Source organism: Dasypus novemcinctus, chromosome 15 (genome assembly GCF_030445035.2).
Source record: "Dasypus novemcinctus isolate mDasNov1 chromosome 15, mDasNov1.1.hap2, whole genome shotgun sequence".
NCBI lineage: Eukaryota > Metazoa > Chordata > Mammalia > Cingulata > Dasypodidae > Dasypus > Dasypus novemcinctus.
Window position 1 is genome coordinate 87220959 of NC_080687.1, and position 24378 is coordinate 87245336.

Consider the following 24378-nt stretch of genomic DNA (forward strand, 5'->3'; position numbering starts at 1 on the left):
CACTTTGTGTGCTGTGGTTTGTCATACAGGGGCCTTTTCATTTGTTGGAAAGTGCCAGGTTTAGAGACGACGCAAATGTATTCCGGCAGGCCCCCGTGGAAGCCGGCGCTGAAAGGAAATGGTATTTGTGTTTCATGCCACAACAGAGCACGCTGGGAATCTTTGCAATTGACGAGGCTGCCTCCCGGTGCAGGTATAAGAGAAATAATCCAAAGTGACAAATGGTTTAGGCTGAGGAGGAAGGAAAGACAAGCTCCTGCTCCACGATGCAAGCTCCATCCTCCCAGCTCCTGGCAGGGCAGGGGAGTCAGCCCTCGGACTTGGACTCCCATTGCATACCTTCCTGGACCCCATCTTCTCCAAGTTGAGGTGAGCATGGGTGGCAGCATCTGGATAATTCAGACTTCATAGATAAAACCCACATTTGCCTAGACCGTGTTATTCAGGTCAAATCTAAGGCAATGGCCTATCTACCTCCAGATCAAATAAACCCCCTGGGTGAAATGCAAGGAAATCACTGGGGAAAGAAGGAGAGAATAGGCAGGACTGAAGACAAAGCTTTATCTGAGTCATCCGCCCTCTGGGAATGACGCATATTTTTAAATGAGAGCTAATTTTCCAATCCCACAAGTGGTGGCACTTCAGGGGAGGAATCAGCCAAACGGACAGCAAGATTGAAGCAGGGGCAGACAGTGGGGAAGCCAGGAAAGGAAAGCCCCCTACAGGGAGATGGCCCCAGTCCTGAGAGCAAAAGCCTGCCAGGCTGCTGAGCAGACCCTCCTCCTCCCCCTACCGCCCAGAAAGGGGCGAACTAAGCAAAACTCCGCAAATATGCCCCCGGCTTTGATGCTTACAGCTCAGCCTCTGCCCAGAAGGAATCAAAAAGCCTGAGAAGGGGGAAAATAATGCATGAAAATCAGAGTGGAAATGAGCTCCAGGTCCACGGAGCAGCGGGGTGGTGAGGCCGTGCTGCGGAGGCGGCCTCCTGGCCTGCGTGGGCGTTTGTCATTCCAGATGACAGACCCACAGGCAGCAGCCGTGGCCTCAAGTCAGCAACGTGGCTTGCTCTCTGGGAGAAACAGAAATTTATATGTTTTGCTGACCCATACTGGTCAGTCAGCCAACCAGACTTGCAGCTTGGAAACAGGTATTTGTAGGATCTTTGTAGCACCCCCCCTTCCAACAGCTTCCCTTGATGGTCGTTAGTGATGGACAAAGGCCACTTCCTTCTTTCTTCTTTTCAGCTGCTCAGACCCTAGCAGACCATCCATGCTTCCCAAACTGGTGTGTCTGGGGTGTGTGGGATAGCCCGGGCTTACACTCACTTTGTTGCTAAATGGTCAGTGTAGCAGTTTGCTATTGTTTATTCCTAAAAGAGACACTGGATTGTGTTTGCAAACTGGTCTGTTCCTCTGGGCATGTTAGATTGTATTAAATTCAGAGGTTTCGCTTTTACTTGATTAAATTATGATGAGGGTCTTGATTTGGCCACGTCAGTAGGACATTGAGTTCCTGCTCCTTTGGTCAGTGGGGACTCAAAGAGAAAGCAACACAGCAGAGGAGAGAGTTGGAGTTTTGATGCTGGAGCCCTGGGAAGTAAACACACAGGAGAAGAACACAGAGGAATAGAGATGGCTCCGTAGACACGGCAGAGGCCCCGGAAGAGAGAGCCCCATAGTCTACAGCTGACCTTGTGGAAAGAACAGAGCAGCTGAGCTCGGGAAGAAATGAGCCCCGGGGAGAGAGACAAGCCTTGTGCTTGTCTATAGCTGAGACCAAAAGAAGTTGGGGCCATGGAGCCTTAAGAAGAAAGAGGAAGTCTGAACCCTTACAGAGACGGGCAGCCATCTTGCTCCACCACATGGCAACAGACTTGGTAAGGGAAGTAATTTACACTTCATGACCTTGTAAATTTCTACCCCCAAATAAATACCCTTTATAAAAGCCAACAGATTTCTGGTACTTTGCATCAGCACCCCTTTGGCTGACTAATACAGTGCAGGACAGAGAGAAAGGGGAAAAGAACTGCAGACAGTGAAGGATAAGCCACAAAGAGAAACCCACATTCTCAGAATCCTCCAGACCCAAACGTGGGTGAGAACACATCAAAGCAGATGGGCTAGATTGGCCCTTATGGGTGTCCAGGTGCCACTGGGCAGCAGGGCTTTAGGGGGAAAAAAAAGTGGCCCACAGACTTTTCTGTTAAGCACTTTCTCCTTCAAAGCCAATCCCAAGGAATGAGATGGCCTGCATATAGCTGGATGCTACTCTGTAAAAGTAGGGTGAGGGTACAGTAAGGGAGATTTGATGGAGGCCCTGGAGCATGCTCTAGAACCTCTCAGGAGCTCCAGTCATCAATCCACCCTGGTTTTCCATCTCATTCTCATTCGGACTTTGGGCCTTCAGCCCATTCCAGAACCCATGCTCCGCCATTTTGTCACACTCATGCCTGCCCCACATGCCGCCTGGTCCCTCTGCAGTTCTCTGAGCCAATCCCGAAGCAGTGTCCTTTCCTTGCTCCTGTGCCCCTGCTATGGAACATGGCCAGAAAAACAAGTTCTAAGGAGAGTCCATCCAAATCCAAGCTAGGGCCTGTATTTGCTATTCCTTCCTTAAAACCCCAAAGTGACTGAGCCAAATGCCTTCCCTCTGCTCCTGCCCCCAAAACCACTCCAGCACCCTTTCTCCCAGGATGACGCCTCACCTCCTACTTTACCAAGTGGCCCTTTGCCTCTTTGCTGCTGAAAAATCTCTCTCTTCCTGCCTCTTTTTCTCCACACCTGGCCCAGTGCAGACATACATTCTTGCAAAGGCTATCCCCTTGCCCCCTCCCCTGGGCTCCCACCCTCTTGCTGGCTTCCACTTTCCTTTTTCTCAGTCCTTCCCAGCTTCTCCCACGCAGCCTTCCACAAGGCTAGGGCACTCTGCTACTCTCTCAGGTCCAAATGTTGCCTCATTCCTCTCCTTCCCTTCCAAGCAGGTTGAAAGAGGCACTGAGGTTTCCAGGACCCCACCTCTTATCACCTGACTGCTTCTTCCTCTCATGAGGCTCAGGGATGATCTCCCCAGAACTTCTCTAGGGACAGGCTTGTCCTCACTCCTCATCTCCCTGACATCCGTGCAGCATTTGACCCCCTCCTGCCAACTCACGTAAGTTTCCCAATGTTTTTGCTGCTTACCCAGCCTGGGTGTCCTGCCATCCTCTGACTCTTCCTTCTTGGTTGCTTTCACTGGCCTCTCTTCCTGGCTCCCTAAATGGGAGCACTCCCCTAGAGCCCACCCTCAGGCTTCTTCTCTAGCCAGGCTTAGGGCTTCACCTCTTCACAGAACAGTCCCTACCTGTCTCTGCTCCTCTGAACACTCACCAGAGCCCCACAATTCTAGCTACCTGTGGACATTTCGCCTTGGACATCCCAGCCAAGCACATTTAGAATGGCATTATTCTTTCCCTCAATGTGACCTATGTGCACACCAGATGCCAAGGAGTGGGATAAATGCTGAAGGGAAAAATAGATGAATAAGATCCAGTCTTCAAGGTCTTCCTGATCTAGTTGAAGAGACAGACATATAAGCAGGCTATTGTAAAACAATGTGGGAATGCAAAGAGAAAGATGCAAAATGTTATGAATGCTTGAAGAGAAGCAATTAGGAGGGAAGTCAATCCCAGACTGGGAAGGAGGGAGTCCAGAAACGTTTCTGGAGGATATGATGCCTAAATGGAGTTCTACAGACTGAATAGGAAAGGATGGATATGGGAAATACAGGTATAATGTTAGCAGAGGCTAGTGCTAGCCTTGTATTGATTAATGAACAATGGCAGACAGGAAAAATCAAACACGACACCACCATTCTCCCAGTTACCCAATGCTCAAAATCACAAATCCGTTTTGGTTTCTCCTCCCCCTGACCCTTTCCAATCAGTAGTCAAGTTCAAGAAATTATACTCACACGTGGTCTAAGGCCCCTGGCTCTTCATCCATTCTTTAGCTCAAGCAGTCAACGTGCCTTGCCTATACCACTGTAACCAATCCTCTCCAGTCTTGCACTTCACGTCATTCTCGCTCTGCTATGTTGCCTAAGTAGCAGCCTTCCTGAAGAACAACTCCCATCCCTTCTAACCCTTTAAAATCATTGGTGCATCCACTTTCACTCCCTGTCAATCAAGACCCTCTATAGTCTGGCTCTAAACACTCATTCCAACTGCACTCACTTGCTTTCTCTCTCTTCTCTTTCTCTCTCTGTCTCCAAAGTGTTTGCTCTATTTACTCTTCCCTGAACACTTTCCACACTCTCCCATCAGTGTCTCTCCTTATACACTTCATTGTTCTTGAAAGGCTCTCTTCCATCCATAACACTGCCTAAAATAATCCTGGCCAAACTGCAAAATAATATATATGACATCATACCATATTAGTAAAAAGAAGTCCAACTATGCAGTTTAGGTAAATAGATCTATACATATCTATATAGAACAGAAAAAGATCTAGAAGGACATAAGAGCTGACATGCATCGAATGCTTGCTATCAGGTCAATCGATCAACAAGCCTATGAGGTGGCTAACCTTATCCCCACTTTAAAGATGAGCAAACCAAGGCAAAGAAAGGCCAATTATTTGCCTAACATCGCACAGGTGGTAAATGACAGAGCCAGAATGTGAACCCCAGGCGGTCAGCTCTTGCCCACTCCGCCTCCTGCCTCTCACCTAGACGATGAGAGCTGTCATGGGGAAGTATATTTCTGTTCTAAAAATGCATCTGTATTGGTTTTTGTTGGGGGAAGGAGGGAAGTAAGGGAAGGGAAGGGAAAGAAAGGAAAGGGACGGGAAAGGAAAGGAAGAGCAGGGAAGAAGGGAAAGGAAGGGAAAGGAGAGAAGGAGGAGAAGGAAGAGGGAAAGAGAAGAAGGAGAAATGGAGGGTGGAGAGAGAGAAAAGAGAAGGGGAGTATATTGGTTTCCTATTATTGTTGCAGCAAATTACCACAAACACAGTTGCTTAAACAATACAAATTTATTCTCTTCCAGTTCTAGAGGTCAGAAGTCCAAAATGGGTTGGTAGGGCTGCATTTCTTTTGGGGCCTCTGGGGGAAAGTCTGTCCTTGCCTGTGCTAGCCTCTAACCCCACCTGGATTCCTCAGCCTGTGACACCACCCTCAAAGCCAGGAGCACAGCATCTTCAAATCTCGCTCTGACGCTGCGCCTCCTGCCTCCCTCTTACCAGGACCCTGGTGGTGGCATTGGGCCCACCTAGATCATGTCTCCATCTCAAGGCTCTTAATCTAATCGCCTCTGCAGAGTCCCCTGTGCCATGTGTGTGCTGGGGGTTATGTGCCCCAGAAAAACATGTTCTTGAACTTCATCCATTCAGATGCGTGTGAGCCCACTGTAAACGAGTCTCTCCAAGACCTTGCTTTAGTTAAGGCTGGGCTGCCATCTTGCCGACTGGAGTCTTTTACAAGCAGAGTGGAAGTCAGACAGAGAGAAAAGCCAGAGGGAACAACCAGAAGCTGAAAGTCAATGGAATCTGGAAGGGAAAGGAGAAGCCAAGTGGCCGCCATGTGATTTGCCATGTGACAGAGCAGCCAAAGACAACGGTGGCCAGCGGCCAGCCCCAGAACGCCACAGTATTCTGGGAGAGAGCCGCACCTTGATGACACCTTGATTTTGGACTTTGAGCCTCAAAACCATGAATCAATAAATTCCCGTTGCTTAAGCCAATCCATTACACGGCATTTGCTTTAAGAAGCCAGGAAACGAAAACACCATATAAGGTAACATATTCACAGGTTCTGGGATAAGGATGTGGACATGGGAGGGGGTGGGGAAGGAAGAAAAGAGAAGGGGTAGGGAAGGAGGGAGGGCAAGAGGGAGGAAGAAATGCTACCCTGGTTTCAGGGCTCCTCTTCTATACTTTCCTAATTTTCCAACTGGATATTCTCTCTTCCAACTCTGAACCCCAGCTATCCATTGTCTCCTCTTTCTTGTCCTCTTAAAGAAGCTAGAGGGTAAGCTCCTTGAGGCAGGAGCTCTCCTTTCTTCTTTTTGCTTCCAGCGCAGCCACTCCGAGCGCCTCAGGCATGGCGTGGGCTTAATCATCTTTGTGGAACTGGATTGAATTATTGCAAAGGCAGCTTCCCTGCCTGGACCTGCCCTTGTGGCCTGCACTGACAGCCTGGAGATTAACCGCCAAATGAATAAAGTTGCTGAGCCTGGCCCAGCTGTGCCTCTCAGAGTGTGTTTGGGTTTGCTGTGCCAAGTGCCTGCGATTGCCCCTGTCACCCGCTTTTCAGGAATCAGAGCTGCCAAGCTGAGGTGACGGGACCACCCGATCACAGTTGCAGCTGCAGAGGCAGCCAGCGAGCCGTGGCTGCGGCTCACCCACCTTGGAGTCAAGGGAAACCTAGCGCCAGCCTCCAAAAGCTGATACCTGCCAGGCTGCCGGGGCCGCAGGCAGGGCGGGCACCCCTCACCTGAGGGGTTCCGGATGCCGTCTCCCACCACCACTGTTTTTGTGGCCGTGGTATTGTTGAATAAAGTCGCGGCTATGGGTGCTCGGGGGCTTGTGACTGTCCACCTTCAGACAAGGGCCTCACGCTGAGACCCTAAAGCCAGCCCAGAACAAGCCCGAGGGCGGATCCCGGGCAGCAGTGGGGTGGGCCGCCCCTTTGGGTGGGGCTGCAGGGCCTCCAGGCAGCGCGGAGGACGCGAGGCACAGCCCCTGCAGTGGAGACGCAGCCCAAGACCACCTGCAGCAATTCCCAGCTGCACGGCTCTCTGGAAGCCCCTCTCCTCACCCCCCACGGAGGACGGGGTCCCGTCGCCTGGGGCTCACAGCTTCCCTCCCTCTTGAAACCCTTCTCCCTCCCTGACCACGCATCTCCTGAAGATTAGGGAGAAAGCCAAGGTATAACGAAGAGAGAGTGGGAAGAGAGGCGGGATCAGCGAGCAACGGGTGTGGCGAGACTCTTCCGGAAGCAGAGGGTTTGTGAATCACCGACTTACCCAGCTGGTAGGTACTGAGCGCCTGCACGGAGCCAGGCGCCCTTCCAGGGGCTGGGCAACAGCAGTGTGCAAATCAGACCCAAAGCCCTGTCTTCATGGAGGCAGAGACAAAACTAAGTGGGATCAGTAAAACCTAGAGTATGCAAGAGAACGATAAGGGCTGAGGAGAAAGGAAGGGGAATGGAAAGAGGGGAAGGTCCTGCGATTGTAGCTGGGTGCAGCGCGCAAGCCCACACCGAGGACCTGAGAGAAGGCTTTCAGAAAAACAGGCATCCATTCCACTTCCCTGTGTCTTGCTGGTCCCAAAATTTGACTTTGAGGTTTTTATTTTCCTTGTTGTTTTTTGTTGTTGTTTTGTTTTGTTTTTTGTTCGTTTTGGATTTTTTTTATGGTACCGGAGCCAGGGCTTGAAGCTGGGACCTCGTATGTGGGAAGCTGGCGCTCAACCACAAAGCCGCATTGGCTCCCCTGAGTTGGTTTTGTCGTCTGTTTGCTTGTTTGTTTGTTTTTGTTTTTAGGAGGCACCAGTGACCCAACCCAGGACCGTCCCATGTGTGAAGCAGGCGCTCAGCTGGTTGAGCCACGTCAGCTGCCCTTTCTTGTTTTTTTAACCCCTTTATTGAGATGTAATTCACACACCACCTAAACCGCTCATTTGAAGCGCACACTTATGGCTTTTATGCCTTCCAGCTTTTGCTTGTACTCCCAGCTCCGTGCCGGCTCCCATCGTATCCCTGCTGCCCGGGGGTCCGCCCATCTAGATTTCAGCCACGGGAACGCAAACAGCCTGTGCGGCCACCCAAGGAAAGCCTTCCCACCTGGCCAAAGTGGAATTTCCAAACCCAGGAGAGCCCCCTTCAAACAACCCACTGCAAGCCAAAAGCAAGGCAAGCTCTGTGCAGGCAGATGCCCGCCCCCACACTGAAAAACCACGAGACAGCTGCAGTCAGCATTGAGACCAGGGTGTGCCTAAATGAAATGGGCATCTGCTCCGAGAACTATGAGGCGGCCGTTTGACCTTATAGCCGAGATTCTGGGTCTCAGCACTACTGGCATCTTGGGTCAGATAATCTTGGCTTGGGCGGGACGGGCTGCCCTGTGCATTATATGATGTTCTGTAGCATCCTGGGCTCTACTCACTGGATGCCAGTAGTACCACCTTCTAGTGTGACAACCAGATATGTCACCAGACATTGCCAAATGTCCCCTGTGCACTCCCCGGTTGAGAGCACTACATTATACATAGGAAGGCTGTGGGGAAATATGGGGAAAATAAATAAATGATTAGAAGAGTCTGCCAAAAAACTTCCATGAATTCATTTCTATTGGCTTTCAATTTCTATTGGCTTTCAAAGGTATACAATTAAATCACATTTTGTTATACATTTAATGATTTTCCTTTAAAAAAAGAGATCAGAAATAAATAAAAGCAGGATTATCCTAGAAAATCTGGTGCCTATCTTATCCCCCAGTAGAGAAAAAAATAACAAAACAAAGCACACACACAAAACCACTAAACTATATCTTCCTTAGGATTATGACTTAAAAACGTGGAAAAATTAGAACAGTTTCATTTGATAAAGTGGCAGGATTGTTTTTGGGTTTTTTTTTCCAACTCTAATGTTTTAGTGTTGCCATAAAATCACATGGGAAATTAATTACATTTTTCAAATCTCTCTCCTGAAAAAGTCTCTCTGATGGCAACGGCGGTGGAGAGCTGTGCGTTCAGCGTGCATCTACAGGATTTTGTTGATGATGGTAGAATTCAGGGGGAAAGTCATGCCCTTGCAGTTCCAGGACAGCTCACTCCTTGGAAAGAACAGCTTGCCAGGCAGTTGGAGATGCAGGGGTTAGTCTAGAGGATGAAGACAATGCCACCACAGTCAGACACAGAAACTTCCAAACTTCCAGGTATGGCCCTAGAGGTGAGTCTCCTGGATGGGGAGTTATTGGACCTCTACCCAGGATTTGCACCATCCCCCCGAAACTCCTGGCCCCATCCCATGCTTGTTTCATGGGGGCGCCGTGGCTCCTGCTTTATACCTGGCCCAAGTGTTCACAGCCTTCTTCTGCTCTTCATATGTGGAAGCACAGCTGGCTTTGGCCTGGAACAATAAAAGAGTCTTTATTAATGGCTGAGATAACATAATGGAAAAGCAAAGAGCGTATCGAAAATCTAGGTCATGCTTTTACAAAATATTGCTCACCCCTCTTGGGTTTGTGGAGCACCAAGCACCCGCCTTCTCCCTGGCTCTCCCCATCTCAGCATGAGAGCTGTTGTCCGCAGCACATGCCATGCCGGGCAGAATCCTAGACACGGCTGATCTTCAGAGTCTAGACAAAAGAGAGGGCTGAGTTCTCTCCACCCTCATTGTCTGTTTCAGTCAAAGAACTGATCTCTTTCAAAATGGTAGACACTAGGTTTGACCTCAGCCCACAGACAGGACCATGCCTACCTAGAAGAGGCCACCTTAACCCTGAAGAACCCAACAGGGCAGCACAACCTCAGCGTCAGGGAAGGGCTGTCCACATGAAGTTCCAGTGTGTGGCTGCTCTGCAGAAACCTGGAGAGCAACCTCACAATTTTCCTGTGCTCTCGGCATGCCAACTTCTTTTACTTCTTTTCCTGGTACCTCACAGATGCTCCTGACTCTTGTCCCAACACTGCACATGGCAGAGGTGACTTCTCATGGATAGGCAAAGCCAGGCGGGACAGGTGGCTTGGATTCAGACAGTTGGCTAGTTCCCTGGAAAAATGGTTTATCTTTTTTTTGTACATCAGTTCCTTGACCTAAAATATATGGATTGGAATGGTGATGACATTGACAACCAGTTGCTGGTTATCTAACTCTGAAAAAACAATTTCACATGTTTGTGCATAAATTTTTTCAGTCCATAAGAAACTGATGGGAATGGTGAGGATGATCATAATGATGGTGGTGGTAACAGTATAAAGATAAGGAATAATGAATGAATGAATGAACAACCCTGAGAAGGAGATACCAACCATCACCATTTGAGACTTTAGGAAACTGAGACAAGGGGAGGAAAAGTGGCTTGCCATTGATCACACAGCTGGTAAATGGCAGAGCCTGGACTCAAACCTTGTTCTTCTGATGACAGATGGGTTAAAATATCCTTATCACTACAGGGAGCCTTACTTTTCCAAAAGGTCAGGGGTAAATGACTAATCGTGGAAAGATAAGGGGCTGGCTTTTTCTGTCTAAAGATCTAGACTGATTTTATAACAATACACTCAACACAAAAGATTTCCTTCTAAGGGGCAGGAATAAAAGCTCCAAGATTCTTGAACTCAGTCTCCTTTCCTGGCTTAAAAATAGCCCCTCTCCTTGGCAGAGGATATCTGTTTCTCTCTAGCACCTTGCTTCATTTCTCTGAAAGCTTCCCAGAGTGGAGCTCCTCCATCCACTTCAATGGGAACTTTGAGCTTCCATTAGCCATGGGAGGCTGGAACACAATGGGCAGTGATGCTGGTCTTGGAGGGGGCATAGGCTCCCAGGAGAGCTGTGTGGGTGGAAGAGATGTCCCGCTGCCTTGGGCGGTGTGGTCACCTCCGCCAGAGCTCTTCCTGAGGGAAGAAGAACCCCGCAGTTACTGTATGTCCCAGCCAGCCTGCTGCTAAGAAGGGGGTGGGGCAACTTCCCAGACACTATCTCCTAAAAATGAGAAGGGGTAGAATATATTTGTAGAACCAGCCCCTATCTGGTAGTTTAACAGAATGGTATAGATGGAAAGAACAATGGCATGGAAATCAGGTATCCATCCTTCCAGCCCCAACTCTACCGCTCTCCGAGGGGTCTTGGGCAAACTTGTTCCGCTCTTGGTACGTGTGTTTTCTTTTGGTGAAATGGAGTTGGGACTGGGTGTCCTCGAAGGTCCCTTTTCTATTGCTGTATCTAATGTCTACCCTCATGCACTAGGGTAGAAGGTTAGAAATGTCATTTCTTTTGGCTTCAGAAAAAGGCATGGATATCAAAATAAATTGTTGAATTATTAAGAATTGAATCATTTGTATTGCTTCTGAGTGAGTTGGAAAGTTTCATTTTTTATTAGAGAAGTTGTGAGTTTACAGAAAAATTGAGCACAAAATACAGGGTTCCCATATGCCGCCCTATTCTTAATACCTTGCATTAATATGGTGTTTATTATAATTGACGAAAGCATATTTTTATCATTGTACTATTGACTGTAGTTCATGGTTTAGCTTAGGGTTCACTATATTGTACAGTTCCATGGATTTTGTTTTTAATTTTTATTCTAGCAACATATATACAACCTAAAGTTTCCCCTTTTAATTTAATATATAATTCAGTGATGTTAATTACATTCAGAATGCTGTGCTGCCATCACCACCATCATTACCAAAACTTTCCATCATCCCAAACAGAAGCTCTGTACATCTTAAGTAGTAACTCCCTATTCCCTACACCAACCCTCCCTGATAACCTATGTTCTAGATTCTGGACTCCATGAGTTTGCTTAATCTAATGATTTCATGTCCCTGAGATCATAGCGTATTTACCCTTTTATGTCTGGCTTATTTCACTTAACATGATGTCATCAAGGTTCATCCATTATCTCATGCATCAGAACTTCATTCCTTTTTATGACAGAATAGTATTCCATTGTAAGTACATACCACATTTTTTTGTTCATTCATTGGTTGATGGACACTGGGCTGCTTCCATCTTTTAGCAATTGTGAATAACGCCACTAAAATCATTGGTAGGCAAATGTCTGTTTTGAGTCCCTGCTTTGATTTCTTTGGGGTATACACTTAGAAGTGGGATTGCAGGCTCATGTAATTCTATACTTAACTTCCTGAGGAACTGTCAAACTTTCTTCCACAGCTGCCGCGCCATTTTACATCGCCACCTGCAATGAATGAGTGGTCCTATTTCTCTGCATCTTCTCTAACACTTGTTATTTTCTGGTTTGTTTGGTTTTTTTAGTAGCAGCCATTCTAATGGGTATGAAATTGTATCTCATTGTGGCTTTGATTTGCATTTCCCAATGGTTAATGGATATTGAACATCTTTTCATGTGCTTTCTGGTCATTTATATACATTCTTTAAAGAGATGTCTATAAAGTCTTTTGCCCATTTCTTAATTGGATTGTTTGTCTTTCTGTTGTTAAGTTGAAGGACTTCTTTATATATTCTGGGTATTAATTTTTCATCAGATATATGGTTTCCAAATAATTCCCACACACACACCTTTTCATTTCTGAATTTATTTGTCTCAGTTCCTCTTTCTTCTCCTTCTGGGGTTCCCAGAATGCATTTATTGGTATGCTTGATGGTGCCCAAAAAGTCTCTTTAGGCTATTTTCACTTCCCCCCTCACCCCAGTTGTCTGTTCTCTGTGTCTATTTTGCTGCGTGTTCTTCTCTGTCCACTTCTGTTGTCAGCAACACGGGAATCTGTGTTTCTTTTAGTTGCATCATCTTGTTCTGTCAGCTCTCCGGGTGTGCAGTGCCATTGGGCAGGCTGCACTTTCTTTCGCACTGGGCGGCTCTCTTTATGGGGCGCACTCCTTGCACATGGGGCTCCCCTATGCAGGGACACCCCTGCGTGGCAGGGCACTCCTTGCACGCATCAGCACTGCGCATGGGCCGGCTCCACACGGGTCAAGGAGGCCCGGGGTTTGAACAGTGGATCTCCCATGTGGTAGATGGACGCCCTAACCATTGCGCCAAGTCTGCTTCCCTGTTTTCACTTTTAATCATTCTTTTTTCTCTGTTCTTCAGCCTGACTCATTTCTGTTGTCTTGTCTTCAACTTTTGCTGATTCTTTCTTCTGCCAGCTCCAGTCTGCTGTAGAAACCCTCCACAGTATTTTTCATTTCCGTTCTTATGGTCCTCAGCTCCAGTAGTTCTGTTTGGGTCCTTTTTAAAATTTTTGTCTCTTTATTGAGATTTTCTTGAGTGTCTGGAGGTAACAAAAACAAGCAAACCTAAGTCAAAAAACACCTTTCACTGTCTTTTTAAATTGGCTCTGTGTTGCCTGATGCTCTCCTTCAGAGTCTAGCCCTCTTATCAGAAAGATCAGTCCAAGGCAAATGCAAAGTGCAGAGTTCTCCCTCTCTTTTCCAGGCCTGTGTCTTGCCCTAGACCTGTGCTTGGTAGAGGCCTTAGCATTTCCTCTGTTTACAGGATGCCCCCTCTACTTCCCAGAAAACAGTTCTTCTTTCTCTCCTAGACATTCTATTATAGGATATAAGGCAGGTAAGCCTTTGTCCCAGGCTGCCTGCCTCAACTGTTTCTTACACTGCTTTGATTGTCTCAAGCAGCTTATGCCTGGAGAGCAAATTCTTGGAGGGGTGCCATGCCAGAGAAGAATTTCCCAGGTCAGTATTTTCCAGTCAGAACAAGTTCAGGGACCCACAAAGGGAGCACTGGCCAGCTCCAAACTGCCCTGGGAAGAGAATGAGGCAGGGACCAGGAAAGATAATAAGGGCATCTTCCATAGCTCCCCAAAGCTGCATTTTCTTGACTCAACACCTGCTCAGAAAATGCAGCCCTTTAACTGTCTTCTCCAGCTCCGAGGAAGCCTACTGTCTTAAAGTCTCCTCTGCTACCTTTGCCCGGGGCAGGCTGGGGCAGGCTGGAACAATGTCCGTGCTTTATACCCCCATCCCCAGATCATGAGAACTAGGTGTGTATGTTCCTCTCTGGCACAAGCAAGCTACACCCATGAGATTGGCGACAGTAACCACCATGTGGAAAGAGCAATCTATCGGTCTTTATGGTGATTTAGCAGACTCTTCCTCTCTCTCTTCCCTGGATGCTGCACCATGTTCTATAGGACTCCAGGGCTTCAAAATAGTTGATTCAGATCATTCCTTCCTGTTCAATAGTTGTCCTGGTGGACAGACTGATTGCTGGAGCTTCCTACTCTGCCATCTTCTTCACAATTCCTTGAGTTGGAAACTTTCTAGAGTTGTCACAGTACGTGATTTTTCACATTAATGATAAATGGAGAAATATGAAATATGTACATCAAACCCCATTTAGCTAATATTTACAACTTTCTTCCCATGGTGGTTAAATTTATGGATTTCTGCCCAGTATATAGCTTGTAATTTCTCCCCATCTGCAGCCTCTGATGAAGAGATATGTACACTAGTTTCCTATTACTGCTGCAACAAATTACTATAAACTTAGTGGCTTAACACAACACAGATTTATTATCTTACAGTTCTAGAGATCAGAAGTCCTCAAATCAAGATGTTGGAGGAGCTATATTTTTTCTGGAGTCTCTAGGGGAGTCCTTCTTTCCTTGCTTTTCCCAGCTTCCAGAAGCCCCCTGCATGCCTTAGCTCATGACCTCTTCCTCTATCTTCAAAACACATCACTCCTCCCTCTGCTTCCATGTTATATCTCCTACTCTCTAACTTTGACTCTCTTGCCTCCCTTTATGAGTAACCTGGGATTGTATTGAGGCCACCTGGGTAATCTAGGATACTCTTCCCATCTCAAGATCCTTAACTTCATCACCTCCTCAAAGTCCCTTTTGCCAGGTAAGGTAACCTGTTTACAGTTACTTGGGATTAAGACACAGGCGTCTTCAAAGGGCCATTATTCTGCGTCCTACAGGGTGTCAGGCATCCATTGTATAGCATGTGATCTTGGCCATTACCAACTGGACCGAGCGTTGAGACTTGATCCAGGGAGGAGCCAATCCATTGATCTGTTATTAATCAATCAGACTGGCTCCCTAAGAAGAGAGCCAAGGAGCAGAGAGACTGTATGTGGTCCATGGGTGGTGGGCATGTGGAATTAACACCAGACCTGGCACCAGGTCAAGGTGTATGTGAGCTGTGACTCAGCTGAGGAAGCCAATCTCAGAGAAAGGGATAGAGCAAAGAGAAGAAATAAGCGGTAATGAGGTGGTCCCAAAGCTCCAGACCAGCTCAGGTGAGAACCGCAAACAGCCCTATCAAAGCATTCAATAGGGCATCTGCTCACCTTAGCTCCACCTCCTCCACACTTTGTCCTCCAGCAGGCAGGAGGTAGAAATTCCCTCCTGCTACATAATCAGGTGAGCCCTGTCTCACCCTCCATGCTACACAAATGTCACCACTGATGCTCCTCACTGGGAAAGTGGACTTCTAAAGCATCAGATAAGAAACTCAGGGGGGAAACAAAGACATGGAAAGCATGGAGAATCAGCTTCCAAATGGGCAGACAATGAGGGGGACATGTAGGCTGTTACTGACCAGCCAGGCTCTGCTGTTTCAGGAACGCTGGACCAGGAACCAATTTACCTGTGACCATGAAGCCTCCAGCCCTTGGATAAGCAGGATCTGATTGGCCCACCTTCTTGTAGACTACTCTGGTAGACTAAGCCACTTGAGCTTAGGGACATGTCTTACTCAGCTTTGGGTCTATAAGAGGACTGCCTTACTCATGAAAATGGAGCTCAGTAGATTGTTCATATTGACACCAAAGTAATATTTCTGAACACAAATTTCATCATGGCCCTTCTCGACATAGAATTCTACAATAGTTCTGCACGTCTCTCAGGAGAGAGTATGTGGGTCTATGTACTTACTCCCCAATCATTTTGTAACTTCCTTGATGAAAAGTACCCCTTGGGGAACTTAGTATCAAAAAGTATTCCCAGTCCCCCTGCCAGACCCTCCAAACTAGAATCTCCAGAGGACAGGCCTGGGAATCTGTTTCTGCCTGTTGTTTTATTGTTTGTTTTCTTAATAAGTGCCCAGCCGGCCCCCCAATATGATTCTTTCATCATCAAGGAAAAGTCGATAACGCTGCCTTAGAGAAATACGTATATAGTGACATCATTTGTGATCACAGAGAAAAACTGGAAACAACCAATATGTTCCACAATAAGGGAACATAAATAAAATGGGATTTGATGTAACAGCTAAAATGAATGAACAAAGTTGAGGGGGGAGAAAAGCAAGATGCAGAATAACATATTAGAGTATGATACTTATGTGTGCAAATGGGTTTTAAATAATCTGAAAGGGTAAATAAATGAATGATTACCTTGGGGAAGGAGTGTGGAGAAAGGAATCAGATCAGTGTTGGTTAAAACTGACTTAAATGTATTTGTAGAGTTTTATAGGCATACCTTGTTTTATGACACTTCACTTTATTGTGCTTCACAGATATTGTTTTTTACAAATTGAAGGTTTGTGGCAACCCTGCATGGAGAAAGTCTACTGATGCCATTTTTCCAACAGTATGTGCTCACTTTATCCATGTCACATTTTAATTAAGGTAGGTACATTACTTTTTTTATAGACATAATGCTATTGCACACTTAATAGTCGGCAGTATAGAATACACATAACTTTTATGCACTGGGAAATTAAAAAATTCATGTGATTCACTCTAATGCAACATTTGCTTTATTTTGGTGTTTTGGAACTGTGTCCACAATATCTTCAAAGTATACCTGTATTTCTTTTCTTTTCTTTTTCTTTAAGGCTAGAAAAAATATGGAAAAATGCTAATGAGTTTTAATTCTGGGTGATAAGAAAACGGATATTGAGTGTCTGTTATATTATTCTTGATACTCTTTTGTATTTTTTTTAATTCTCAAAAAAAGAAATATGGACCCCTTAACAGGATATATAAACTCTCCTTGTTCTGACGCTCATCCTGAATCTCCTCCTGCTCTTCTCCAGTGTGTGCTTCTTAGAATCCAGTGGAAACAAATTGCTTCCTCTTCCCCTGCAAAGCGGTGTAGACCAGCTTCCAAGATTTGGCAAGTGAGTTTCCCTTTGCCCGCCCTGCCTCCCTTGGGGTCCCCTCACCTGGTGACTTTTTCCTCATCCTTCAGTGCCACCACCTCGTGACATGTGGCCCCTCCTCCAGCATCCTCAGGTAGCCGTAAGCACTCTCCTACATCTTTAGCTCAGCTCTTGTGTTTGGCTCACACCCGGGACCCTGGTAAGTCCTCTCAATGAGGGAAAGAATGAAACAGAGCCTACAGCCAGTGTCCTATAAGCAAGTCTAGGCCTTAATATACATTACATGACAGTTAGGTGAAACAAAGCTATTTCAGGGACATGAACACGACTCTTCCATAGCTCTTTGTTAAGCAGATAGGAAAAAAAAAAGGTAAGGGGAGGCTGAGACAGCCATCTCAGACATACATATGAAAGAGCGTTGAATGGAGGAGTGAGAATCACTGCTCCATTTCCACCGAGCACGGAGATGATGAGCTTAAGCTTATAGCTGAAAAGATGCCAATTCGATATTGAAAAGCATTTAGTAAGGACAACCTATTTTAGTGAGAAAGACCACAGTTTAGGAGTTAGGCAAACCTGGCAATAGATCCCAGCTTTGGGGCTGTGAGTGAAGCCCTCAGGGCCTCAGAGTCCTCATGTCCAAAATGGACCTCAAAATACCTACTAAGGTGTGGCTGTGAGAATCAAAAGTCATAACACGCGAAGCCCTTGGCACATGGTAGTTTGTTGTCCTAAATCATCAGAGAACTTAATGTAGGAAATCCCTCACTGTTGTGGGTTGAATTGTGTCCCCCAAAAGGTATGTCCAGGTCTAAATCCTGGAAATCGTGGGGTGACTCTACTTGGAAAAAGGGTCTTTAGAGATGTAAGTAAGTGTCTTGAGATGAGGTCCACCTGGACTCGGCGTGGGTCTTAAATCCAACAAGCGTCCTTATAAGAGAAAGGAGAGGGAGATCCGAGTCACAGAGACACAGGAAAGAGGCCCCTGTGCAGACGGACGCAAAAACCGAGTGATGCTGCCACCGGCCAAGGAACACCTGCAGCCAGCAGAAGCTGGAGGGGACAAGGGAAGTGTCTTCCCCAGACCTTTAGAGGGACTGTGACCCTGCCAACATCCTGATTTTGGACTTCCAGCCTCCACAACTGTGAGACAATAAATTCCTATTGTTTCCCCACCCCACCCTACCCCCAATGGCTCCCTTGTCTGTTTGCTCTTTGTTTTTGTTCATTGTCTGTTTTTTCTTTAGGAGGCACAGAGAACCAAACCTGGGAGGTGGGTGCTCAACTGCTTGAGACACATCTGTTCCCTGCTCATTTGTTTCTGCTCACAGTCTGCTTGTTGTTTGCTCATTGTCTTGCTTATTGTTTTTGCTCACTGTCCACTTGTTGCTTCTTTTTCTTCTTTGGGAGGCACCAGAAACTGAACCCAGGACCTCCCATGTGGGAGGCAGGCATTCAACAGCTTAAGCTACATCCCCTCTCCCAATTCCTATTGTTTTAACCACCAAGTTTGCGGTAACTCTTACAGCAGGCCTAAGAAACTAAGATACTCTCTCTTGCCATTTTTGAGGTTAGATCATGCAGCCATTGTTTAGTAGAAGCTCTAGCTTGGAGCCTAACTCCTTATAGCCCTTCGATCCCTACAGGTCTATATTGTGATAGAGCCCCAAGGACTACTCAGAGGACAAGATCTCAATTTGCTCTTTAGGAATTGACTTGTCCAGAACAATGAGGCCATGATCTGCGCTACAAGACTCTTTTGTGGCCAGGTGCTATGCAATGGTGTTTTTCTTTTACCTCTTTAAAAAGAGCTGTCACTTGCTGTTCTGATAACAGCCTAGGCTAAACTGTTTAGCATTTTCATTTTAAACGGTGATACTTAACTTGTCCTTTTAAACATTCCTTGTAAAAGGTGCTGGTTAAACTGTCTCTCCTCAGCCCTGACATCAACATCTCCCTGCTCACGTGCTGCTAACAGACTTCTGGGATTGGGCTCAAAACCCACTGTTACTTTCCTCTTCTTCCAGTTGAGCTCAGAAATGAGGACTTGCTCAAGGCTGATTGAGATTCCTGTCTGTTCTAATCCATTCATGTTCAGCCCGTAAATGAGGTGACATCAGACCCTGACCTCTTCCTGATTATCTTGAGGTCAGGAATTAAGAAATTAATTTATTTCATACTGTGAATCTAGCAGCCGCCATTTGTAATGAGATCAGACTTTGCTTTAGCCCATTTTAAATGAAGAAGAGAGTATTTCTTGGACGAAGGATTAAAATTCACCCCTAATGTGAAAAACACATGATCCAGACCAAAAGCCTGGATTGGGAATTTGAGTGGCATCTGGTTTCAAACCGCTCAGTGCCACCCACCCCACCCCCAGCTCCCTTCTGCCCCTTGCTTTTCTCTTTCCCCTCTCCCATCGTGCCTCACCTGCCCCAGTGAAATGACAAAGAGGTGTCTTTTCCAGAACTCCGAACAATATGTTCCATAACAAATACAGCCCTTCCCCATGGAATCCTGGCACTATTTACACTTGACTTCTCAAGGAGCGACAGAGAAGGCGGTTATTCCCTTCATAAGATGTGACAAGGTTCAATACATAATGAACAAAATGTCATAATAGCTCGATAAAGGCACTTTGTAAAACACATGGAACAAGTAATTAAAGGGGAAAAAAAATCTCTAAATGAAGATTCAATTCCAAAGGGAAGACTGCGTTTGAGTTTTTTGACAAAGCAAAATATTCCAAAATTCAATTGTTTAATAGGGCTTTCCCCAGCAGCACTAGCACATATTAATTCTCATTTCAAGGCAGCATGTTTATTTTAGTTCCAACTTACTTTCAATGGTAGGTAATTAGGGAAACTAAAAGTGCATATCTTAGTGCTTAATTTAGAGTCTACCACTATGTTTCTAGGCCTTTTTCTGGATGTGTTTTAATAATACAGAACAATGAAAGAATTTTTTTCAACTTTAAGTGCTTGAGAAAGGCAGCGAATAAAAAAGTGAGGTTATATAGTCTGATTCTTAAAAGAAATCTCTTCCTATTATTTTAAATGCCAGCTTTTGCACATGCAAGCTAAATTCTTGTGTTTTTACCAGAAAGCTCTCAGAGCTTCTGACATAATTGCTCCAGACGTTTCTCTGAAGTCTTGGGTGGCCATCATAGAAACCGTGTTTATGAAGTATCTATCTACAAAGAAATAGGATCCATATTGGGAACAAGAACAACTGTATATAAAACCACAAATGCTCATTGTTGGCAGAAACTTAGCAGTTCTGTCCAAGGGAAACATAATCTGAGCCACACATGGAATTTTAAATTTTTTAATAGTCACATTGACTAAAAGAAACAGGTGGAATTAATTTTAAGAAGGTATTTTATTAAAACCACTCTCTGCAAAATATTATCATTTCTATATGTGATCCATATAAAAATCACTAAGGAACTATTTCAGTGAAAGTTGGTACTTTCACACTTACGCTCAATTCAGTGACTACATTTTCAAAGTTTAAAGTGAAATGTACCAAAACAATAAGCTGTACTTAATAGACAAAAATATTTTGCCCTACTTCAGTTTTTAAAATTAAATTTTAAGTAATTGACGTTAAAATCCAGCTTCTCAAACAGCATAGTTTTGGCATAAAGACAGATGCATTGATCAGTGGAATAAAATTGAGAGTACAGAAATATACCCTCACTTCTACAGCCAAGTGGTTTTTTCACAAACCTACCAAGTACACATTACCATGACAAAACAGTCTCTTCAACAAATGGTGCTGGGACAACTGGATATTCACGACCAAAAGAATGAAAGAGGACCCCTATCTCATACCCTACACAAGAATCAACTCAAAATGGATGAAAGACATAAATATAAAAGCCAGGACTATAAAACTCCTAGAAGAAAATGTAGGGAAATAGCTTCAAGATCTTGTGGTAAGTGGTGGTTTCTTGGATCTTATACCCAAAGCATGAGCAATAAAAGGAAAAATAGATAAATGGGACCTCCTCAAAAGTAAGCATTTTTGCAACTCGAAGGACTTTGTCAGAACGCTGAAAAGGCAGCTAACTCAAAGGGAGAAAATATTTGAAAGCCACATATCTAATAAGGGTTTAATATCCATAATATATAAAGAGATGCTACAACTCAACAACAACAAAAAGAGACAAATGACCCAATTTAAAAATGGGTGAAAGAGAGTGGATGTGGCTCAAGTGGTTGAGCTACTGTCTCCCACATGGGAGGTCCCAGGTTTGGTTCCCAGTGCCTTCTGATGAAAACAAAAACAAACAACAAACTAAAGGAAAAAAAAAACTCAGGGAAGCCCATATGGCTCAGTGGTATACGCCAGTTTCCCACACATGAGGTCCTGGGTTCAATCCCTGGCCCCCAGTATCTCAAAAAATTTTTAAAAAAGGGCAAAAAACTTGAATAGACATTTGTCCAAAGAACAAATACAAATGGCAAAAAAAAACCAAAACAAAAAATTTAAAAAAACACACACACATGAAAAAACTTTTAACATCACTAGTGATTAGGGAAATACAAATCAAAGTTACAATGAGATATCATTTCATACCTACTAGAATGGCCACTATTTCTGTAGTCAGAAAACTACAGGCGTTTGAGAGGATGTGGAGACATAGGAATGCTTATTCACTGTTGAAGTGAAGTGTTGGTGGGAATATAGAATGGTACAGCAACTGTGGAGGACTGTGTGGCAGTTCCTAAGTAAGTTGAATATAGATTTGCCACGTGACCCTGCAATACCACTACTGCGTAGATACCCAGAAGAACTGAGAGCAGTGACACGAACGGACATCTGCACACCGATGTTCATAGTAGCATTATTCACAGTTGCCAAAAGATGGAAACAACCCAGATGTCCATCAACCAATGAATGAATAAACGAATTGTGGAGTATACACACAATGGAATATTATGCAACTGTAAGAAGAAATGAAATTGTGAAACATATGACAACATGTATGAACCTGGAGGACATTATGTTGAGTGAAGCATCAAGCCAGACACAAAGGATGAATACTGTATGATTGTGCTATTATGAACTTAAATATATTGTATAAACTCAAGGAGTTAACAACTAGATATATAGATCACCATAAAATAGAATGACATTAGAGAATGGAAAGGTGAGGGTTAATCTGTGCAGAATTGGTAAAAAAATGTTGTTTGTTAACTTTTGGAAATGAATAGAAAAGGTAAAAGCACAACGTAGTGTTTGTAACTAGTAGTGCTGGTAGATGACAATAGTTGAAAGGGAAAGTCTAAGGTCATGTATATTACCAGAAGGAAAGCTAAAAAATGTAAGATGGGACTGTATAGCATAGTGAAACCTCATTTGAAATATGAATATGGGTAATACTGCATATATAAGACTGTTTTTCTTTGAAACTGAACAAATGTATGTTAATGTTACAAGATGTTAATAGGCAAAAAAAATGCTAAGTGAAAGAAACCAGACACAAAGTACTACATATTGTGTGATTCCATTTCTATAAAATGTAAATATAAATCAATTTATAAAGATGGAATTAGATTAGTGTTTATGTAGGGCTGGGGAAGGATAGTGGGATTGAGATGGGACAGCTAAAGAGTTTTTCTTTTTGGAGTAATGAAATGGCTATAATGTTCTGGGGCAATGAATACACAACACTGCAACACTGTTATTATACTAAAAGCCGTTGATGTACACTTTGGATGGAACGCATGGCATGTGAATATATCTCAATAACGCTGTTGTGCTTTGTTTCAGCTCCAGCTCCGCAGCCATGCCAGCCACATCTCCAGGTAGGCAGCAGCTGCATTTTGCAAGGCCCACGTGGAGGCTTTCCCGCCCTTGTCCCGCAGCAGTGCAGACCAGGGCAGCCCCACGTCCCAAACGCCGTGGAGGAGGTCCCCGTCCCACCAGGCGGCCCAGCCAGTGGTCAGCTCAGATGACTAGAGAGTCCGTCCTTCCGTGGGTCGGAAAACCGCTGCCCGGTAATTTCCCCCAGGCCCGTGCCCTCCTTGGGGAGATGGTGGGAGAAGCGCACAGTCTCCCTCCACCCCAAGCCTCCTGCTGCCGGCTCAGGTCTCCTACCAGTTCCTCCTTCTGCCCTCAGGCACCACGTCCCCAGCAGAAGAGGCAGGCTTCTGAGAAACCCTCCTTCCTCCCTGTGCCCTGGACCAGGACGGAGGGGAGGGTGGACCAGAAGGGCAGTTGGCTGTGGCTTTTCCCTGGGGCAAAAGGCTGCAGAGAAAGAGCCCACGTAAAGCAGCACGCCTGGACCTGGCCCAGGAAGATTTTCTCAGAGGAAGCACCTTGGGGGGACGGATGCACAGAGTAGGGGGACGCGGTTAAACCCTCATGCACTGATGTTACGGCCCCCAAGAGGTGTGCTGAAGTCCTGACCTCCAGGACCTCAGGAGGTGCCCGTGCTTGGAAACAGGGTCGCTGCCGAGGACACGGGGCGGACTTAGCTGAGGCCAGCCTGGCAGAGGAGGGTCCGTCATCCCACACGATGGGTGTCCTTAGAGGAAGAGAGGAGGCGCGGGCACCGAGAGGAGGCCGGGTGAAGGCAGACACACGGAGAAGACCTGCGGGGCAGAGACGGCGGGAGCTGCCGCAGGCCAGCCTCGCCGGGGCCGCCGGAAGCTGGGACAGGTCAGGAAGGGCTCTTCCCAGGCCTGCGAGGCAGCGCCGCGACCTGGGTCTCCTGGCCTCCAGAGCGGTGAGCGAGCCAGTTCCTGCTGCTTGAGGTCACCCAGTTTGTGCGACTGTGGGGCAGCAGCCCTGGGAAACGAAGGCAACATACAAATAAAAGTTTTGTATCATGGGGTCGTCTGACATGCTGTCAGCACAGACACCTTCCCCCATGCATAGAAGCTCCCCAGCCCCACTCTCACACCCCTGCCCCTCCAAGTCATTTAAGAACAGAGCATGTTTTCTTAACTATGCAAGGAGTTTTATATGTATTATACCTAATACGTTCATTATGTGTATTATATGATACATTTATTATGTGTATTATATATAATACATTTATGTGTATTATACATAATACATTTATGTGTATAATATAATACATTTATTATGTGTATTATACATAATACATTTATTATGTGTATTATAAATACATTATGTGTATTATATATAATACATTATGTGTATTATATAGATTTCTCTGTATTTATAAAATACTGGAGAGCCTCTTATAGACATGTACACACAGAGTTTGAGGGGATCGTCATGTTTTGTTTTACTAAAGTGAGGTCTTATTACACACACCTTCCTGCACCCCAAACTGCCCGGAAAATCCAGCCCCTCTTGCTGCGCCTCGCTCTGAGCCCGGCTCTGCCCCTCCCGCCCGTCTGGTGGGCTGGGGAGGGACTAGGGCCACACTGCCGGTGGGGGCGGTACACACGCTCAGGGCTCCACTCGGGGTCTAGCCTCCCAGGCAGGACGGAGTCCTCGCCGAGCAGAAGGGAGCTCTCCACACACGCCCCAGGTCTGCACGGGCTGGGGGGGCAATGCTCCAAGGGCCAGCCTGGCTACCCCGGAAAGAACCCTTCACCCCCTCCCATGCGCCCTAAGAGCTCCCGCCCATCCCCTTCGGGGTCTGTGTT